This window comes from Thamnophis elegans, chromosome 1 (genome assembly GCF_009769535.1).
Source record: "Thamnophis elegans isolate rThaEle1 chromosome 1, rThaEle1.pri, whole genome shotgun sequence".
In the NCBI taxonomy this organism is placed as follows: Eukaryota; Metazoa; Chordata; class Lepidosauria; order Squamata; family Colubridae; genus Thamnophis; species Thamnophis elegans.
Genome location: NC_045541.1, coordinates 185,159,301 through 185,166,799, shown reverse-complemented (window position 1 = coordinate 185,166,799; position 7,499 = coordinate 185,159,301).

Below are 7,499 nucleotides of genomic sequence, written 5' to 3'. Positions count from 1 at the left end.
TTGATCGATTGGGGAAGAAAACCCAGTTGAGAAGATCATAACGAACAGACCTCAGTCTTTTTTCTGAGAAGGAGACTTCTTCTCCAGCACTGTTGTTGAACCGGACATTCCTCAAATAGGGAAGAAGCTGAAACAAAAAAAGACTTTCAAAATTGGAGCAATTGGCTGAAAGCCACACATGAGACAACTTGGCTCCTGCCATTACTAGCGTGGCCCTCATTCAAGCAGATGGGTTTTCGTCTGAAAAGTTCTACAGCACCATTGGGGGAGATTTGAGCAATCAGGGGTCACACCAAGTGCGAATTCTGCAGCACAACAAAATTTTGCCTTTGTGCCTGGGCATTTGTATCATGGCTTCTTCAACTCTAGTTTTCACAAATGATATCTACGCATAAAGATTTTAATTCAAACTATCATTGTTTGGTTTTCCTCATGCTTTATGTGGCTATATACATTTAACAATCTTTACTTGTAAATTTGTCTTGTGAATGTCAAATGCATTATTAGAATGATAACATAATTTCTTTCAAAATGGCGTACAATTCCACTGACTTTCTTTAGCGTATACACAAAGAGAGCAGAAGGCAGGAACAGGGGGTGACTAAGTGGAATCCTTCCCAGGGTTGCCCCTTCACTGTCCAGAGAGGTCCAACATTTATCCTTTGGTGCAGGAAATCCTGATGAATTTTAGACCAGGAAAAAGTTGGATTCAGGCTACATACCGAGAGAAACTGAGGTGGTTCTGGAAATGTGGCCACAAGGACATCAGCTGCCCTACTGAAGTGTCTGGCACAAACACACCAAGATTGTCATCTCCTTCTTGGCTGACACCTCCTCTATGAAACAGTCACCTCCTGAAACTCAGGGATCCATTGGAGATCTTGCAGGACTTCCTATGAAGATGTTCCATCTAAGGATCTTATGGATAACTGATTTGGTTTATTTTTACTTTTCCCCCTCTGCCCCTTTTCAATCAAACACTACACTTAATTCAAATCACTGTTTATAATAATTGCCATTTTATCCTGTTCTGGTATTCACTGATATTGCAGCCTAAAGATATTTCACGAGTAACTCAAGAAATACGTATGGGAAACTTTCAGTCTAAGGATCTGTGGACTGAATAAAAGGTCACAGAGATTACCTGCCATGACTGAAGATTTGAGATCCTCCTTCCAAGCCTCATCGTGGCTGGTCGTCCTCCAGATCCATCTATTGCATGCAAAGCATGTGCCAGAGCATGAATGGCATTGTAGATGTTGAAACTTTCACCAGTCATTCCTCTTTCAAACAAGGAAGATGGTACATCTTGTAAGCTCTCCTTCCCTGTACAGTTTTTCATCCCCGCTGGATAAAATTTCTTTGGTGCATAGAACTGGCACCCAAGTACCTGTTCCCACCACACTGGGAGAAACATGTCCCCTTGTGGGTTCAAAGGGTCTAAAGACAGGAGGAAGTGGCTGAATGCTGAGCTGTCGACAGTGTTTTCCCTAAAATGCAAAGCCCCATGCAATGGCTTTAGAGCTTGCCATGTATCAAGACGCTCCAGTACACTAAGTTTCCAAGAGGAAGTTAGGATCCAAACATTCTGAAGTGATCCCGTACCATAATTTACATAAATATGGAGACCACCCTGAAAAGCTTTAACAGTTCTAGAGTCTCCAAAAAAACCAATGATGTCAGCTTTAAGCCACATTTTGGAATATAAAAGGAACTGGACCATATCATTTACAGAATAATCTTCCACGATATGAGTGAAGGCCAGGCAGATCTCCTTCTCCTTCAGCATTGGCATCAGTGTTGAGATGAACTCTTCTCCGCTCTCACTTCCAGTGGCCAGAAGCCCAACCCAGTTCCACTGGAAATACAGGAGCAGCTGAACTAAACCCACAAACTGAGCGGATTCCTCGGGATTAATCCGGAAGAAGAAAGGATAAATTCTTCTGCCTTCCCAAGTGGACTCAAAACCAACACTGAGCTGGAGAAAATAAGAACCTTCTTTAAAAGATGAAGCAACATTTGATGGTGCCCTTTGTGTGATTTAGTGGCCCCATCAGTCAAGTTGAATCATTTTGAGAGATAAGTTTCTTCCCTTCTTAGGAAGAACCACCAATTAACATATTCACAGAGTTGTGACAAGTTAGAATCCAAAGGAAGAAACCCTCAAACAATGATTTATATCACAAGAAACTCATCACTGAGCCATTGTGGTGCAGTGGTTAGAGTGCAGTACTGCAGGCTACTTCTGCTGACTGCCGGCTGCCTGAAATTTGGCTGATTGAATCTCACCAGACTCAAGGTTGACTCAGCCTTCCATCCTTCCCAGGTGGCTAAAATGATAACCCAGATTGTTGGGGACAATATGCTGGCTTTGTAAACTACTTAGAGAAGGCTGTAAAGCACTGTTAAGTGGTATATAAGTCTAAGTGCTATTGCTTTCTTTATACCTAAATTATTTAAATGAATCCCCCCAACACCTTTGAGGTCATCTTGTGCTTCTATGAGTTAATCTGTTGTTGTCTATTCCATCACTGTATCTAAAGGAGACCCCTTACCTGTGGGACCTTGAAGATGCTGAAGATGGAGGCCATGAGCCTTGAGGATTTGGCATTGTCACCCCCAATGACAGAGAGCAGAATGTCCTGCCTGTCACATTTATAACCTGGAACCATTCGGCCACGTGTGGAGAGCAGAAGGAGACTGATCAAAGAGATACTCAATTCCCACTGGCTATTGTCATGCATATGGAAGCCCAGGGTGATGTTGGGGAGGAGAACCGGATCCTTGTTGACCTCTCTGACTGCAAACACCAAGGCCAGGAACTGATGGTAGTTGTTGGGGACGAGGCTATAGTGGGTGAAACATTGTGAGATATTACAGGAAAGCTTGGGTATGCTGGTGGAGTTTGCCTTGTCTCTGATCTTTGGAGCAGGATGTCCCAAATATTAATATATTTTTAAAAAATGTGTTTTAATCAACCCAATTTTTGAGAAAGGAGAAGTAGGTATGTGTCCCTATCACACACCATTTCATATCTTTCCATCCTCCCTCCCTTATTCACTTGCTTAGTGGCTGAATCCTACTCAATTTCTCCTTTAGTATCCTAATCAGTTTTGTTCTCTCTTGGAGCAGCTTCTTCAGTCTGGTAACCATTGTTGAGCACAAGGTTCCAGTGGGGGCCACAGCAAAGATTTACCGAGGGTCATTATTTATAAGCACTGCTGATTCCAAAACTGAGTTGTGTATGTGTGTGTGTGCAGGCAGTGTGTGTGTGTGTATTGTAGTACCTCATGTAGTAAGAGTTTTGAGTTTTCCCTTCAACGTTCCCTCTTGAGATACTTTCCAACTTAGCAATCTTGCAAGTCATCTACTTAACTAGGGCAGTAATGTTCCTAATAAGTTGTCCCTCATCCCATGGTTTGTCTTCCTGATGAAGAATTCTGGAAAGATTGGGAATCTGGGCTTTTCTATGAGCTTGAATCTTTATTGAGAAAAGGACAAAGAGTTGAACTGCACTGGGACATTGAAATATCAGCAGAACAAATGTTTCTGAGCAAACAATTGTGTAAATCTTTTTCCTCCAGATGAAACTTACAAAAGTCCGATAAAAAGTAGTAATGGATCATCTTTAAAGTCTAGGCTAGCAGCACCACTTAAATAGCTGCCAAGGGGCAAATTCCCACCAATAATGAGATCACCAGGCTTGTAATAATATTGTTGAATCCTGAAACATTTTGGCAGAACACATCTGGTTTGCATCCTCCCAGCAGATGTTGGAGAAGTTGGGGGCAGGAGCCAGAAGAGCAGCAGCATCAGGAGGAGGAGGAGAGGCAGCCCAGTCATTCTTGTCACCTTCCCTCCTACATAAAAACAATCAAGGTTTGTGCAGAAGCGGATTTACAGGCATCACCTGTAATCTCACCAGCGCATAGTCTGCTCTTTCCACCTTGATGACCCCAATGCAAATTTATATGAGATTTCCTCTTACCTGTCTTTGAGCTGCGACCAAAGAGAAAACCGAATCAGCTGAGTCTCACCAAAGCTCGAGGTTGGCTCTTTGCAAGATGCAGAATGGTCTCCCTCCCTCCACTTGGAGAAATCAAAGAATATTTGTAACTCAGGTTTTATCTTGGAAGATTTCCGTAGGTGGAAATTCATAGGGGATATATTAAAAATTACTGCTCTTCTGGTAATTGCAAGGAAAAGCACTTGTCCGCCCTCATTAGCCCTAGAGTTGTTTGTGGAACAGAGAAAGAAAAAAAACATGTTTGTGTCTCTTGTTGCTATTCCACAGAGCAAATGGATTGGGGAGACGAGAGGACGTTGGGTGTTTGACCTACATGAAACTGGGTCCCAGCACACACAAGATGGACTTTGATATTTGCCATAGCTTGTTCAGAAAGGATGAGTGCAAATGGGACAGGGTAGCACGTGGCAATCAGTGATACACTAATAAGTGTGAGCAATGATATCAATGCAGTTTGAAATGACTGATTTATTGATACTCAAATGGAATGGGGCAAAAGTAGAATCTTTCCTCTCCCAAAGATCTTTAAAATAGGCAAGCTGTCAGGTTAATTGAAACTCTACAGCAGGTTCTCTAAGAACTTGTTGGAGCCATAACTGTTTGTCTGCTGTATTTGTCTTATGGTGTAGGTCGAATCCTCAGCTGGGGTGGAAAGGATGCCACCATTCATAGACAGTGTCTGGACCAGCTTTGGTAATAAGAATGGGCACATGGTGTTACGTGGCATTCCCCTTTCTCTGAAGCTGGTTCCAGCCAGTGTTGGTTGGAGGGGGGAGATTGAGCTCAACCCCTCATCTTCAGGTTGTCTCAGTGAGGTCTTCTCAGTTCCAGGTCAGGTATCATCCATATGATGAAGATATTGTCAGCACTCCTTCATTTTCATTAGGAAAGAAAACCACGAGAGTCCATTGATAGAAATCAAGTGTACTTTTACTAATTATAAATGATTAGAAGCGTAGCAAAGCGAAAACTGATTATTTAGGCGTGAAAGCGAGTGATATATAAAATAACCCATTCCCCACCCCTTGGCATCCCAGTTGCAGTCCAATTGTAATTCTCCCAAGTGTCAGGTGTGAGATAACTTCGAAAGGCATCACCCAGATGGAATGTCGGTGCCGTTAGCCTTGGTGGGAACCTCCTCCGCATGCGCAGTCAGACAGGCAGCAGAATTCCAGAATCTTCCTCCAGCACAATTAGTAATCCCCTCCCAAATACCATGCCCCCCTCCCCGTTTCAATGGCAGCCGAAGCAGCAGCAAAGCAGAGGCTGACAGATATTCAATTCCACAAGCAGTGAAGGACTAAACAATGTAGGTTTTGCCCTGGTTCCTGACAGCTGTTGGATGGGGAGGAAGAATCTCAGTTTAATACCTCCAAAATCAAGTAACTGTGGATGATTGGTATTAGGTCATGGATGACATTGCTCTTCCATGTTTGGGACTTTAGTGCAATCTGAGGGTCTTCCATGACACTCATCTCCTGCTCCAAGAACAGATAACAGCTATGGCCAGGAAGCTCTTTGTAAAGGTTCAGTTTGTGAAACAGGATGATCTTGAACTTTGGTGAATCTGAACCCCCATGAGAGAGATGGAGTGGCCAGAGTGGAGGCAGGAAGTCTTAGTTATTGGGATTGGATTCAGCAGTGGAAATGGATGGATTCTTCCTTCAGACATGGTGTAGTATTTCCACCTCTTAAGGAGGTCTTGGTTTCCTCCCTTTTCAAGAAACAATGGCTGGACCCCACCATACTGGACAATTCTCATCCAGTACCAATGTCCCTTTTTAAAGGAAAGATTGTGGAGAAGGTGGTCATGCAGTACTTTGGGATCATGAGTGGATTATCTAGGCCCCTTTCAATCAGGATTCAGAACTCGGATGTGGGACAGAAAAGACATTGTGTTAGTGTTCCAAGTAATATATCCATAGCAAACAGAATTCCGAGGTAGGCAGGTTCCTCAAAGAATAGTTTTATTTGGCGTATCATATTGGCACAGGCTGGTGAAAACCGATTCTGAATATTCCCGCTGCTTTCACCTAATTAAAAGTAAAACTTTTTCTCCTTTGGCAAACAATCAGCCAGAAGGTCCAATCAAAGTGCCATCTGGTTGCCTGGTAGCTTCACTCCTCCTCTCTCCGGCCAGCTGTGGATAAGTCCTTGGTTCCCAGGGGAAAGTGTTTTGTTTTGACTACTTTGTTTTAGCCATGGGATGGTGGTAGCAGATCCAGCCTTCCTCTTCTTGACCACTCGGTGGTCTTCGACATCAGCTTCTATATCAGCTCCTTGTTAGGGAGTGGGCAGCACTTAATTTTGCAATTTCTTTTCCTTTCTACGGGACAGGTATCAGTCTGTGCTGACTGGGAGTAACAGGTCCCACAACTGACTATGTGGGTGCTGTAGTGTTTGGTGCTTTCTTCTCTCCTCCTTAAGGTATACATGAAGACACTGGGTCATCAATCTATGTGGGGTGAAGAGTTATCAGTGTGCTGAAGATGCTCTACTCTACATCTCTGGCCCTGGTGACCCAAGCAATGCTGTTGATATCCTGACTAAGGACTTGGTCGCTTTGGGGTTCTGGAGGAGAACATCAGGCTTCAAGTCAATCCTGGAAAAACTAGGTGGATTTGGGTTCTGGATATGAGATTTTACCACCTTTGCCCCAAACAGGCCCAGTGCATAATCTGAGGTCCTTCATAACTCCTGGCGTCTGCCCAATGAGTAGGTGGCAGTTGTAGTTAGGAGGTCCTTTGCAGGGGTGTGCTTTGTGTGCCAATTGCACCTGTTCCTGGTTCCTGAGGGTCTGTTCACAGTTATTCAGGCCCTAGTTGTAATGAATTCTCCATGGGGCTGATCTTTAACAGCATTTGGTTTTCGAATTTGTGCAAAACACAGCATTGTGGGAAGCGATGTTTTCTCTCAGAACAGTACCTCACACTTCTGCCTTATGAAATGTGTAGGTTTCTGGTGTGTTTCCAGATGGAATTAAAGCAGGGGTGAAATTCAGCAGGTTCTGACCGGTTCTGGAGAACTGGTACCCGGAATTTTGAGTAGTTTGGAGAACTTGCAAATACCACCTCTGACTGGCCCCAGAGTGGGAAAGGAATGAAGAGTTTTCAATATCCTTTCCCCAGGAGTGTGGAGGGAATGGGGATTTTGCAGTATCCTTCCGCTGCCATGCCCACCAAGCTACGCCCACAGAACCGGTAGTAAAAAAAAATTCACCACTGAATTAAAGGTACAGTTTTGATCTTCAATACCCTACATTGTTGGGACCAGGTTATTTTGAGGAACCCCCTCTCTCTGGTTTCATCCATTTGCCCCCTTGGATCAGCAGGAGGGGAAAGGACAGGTCCCATCTGCAAAAGACTTCCATCTCTTGAGACCCAGGAGACAGGAGACTTCTGCTATGGATCCCACCTCTTGGGATATTTATTTGATTGATTGAATGAATGCTAAATGGCCCATCCGACTCACA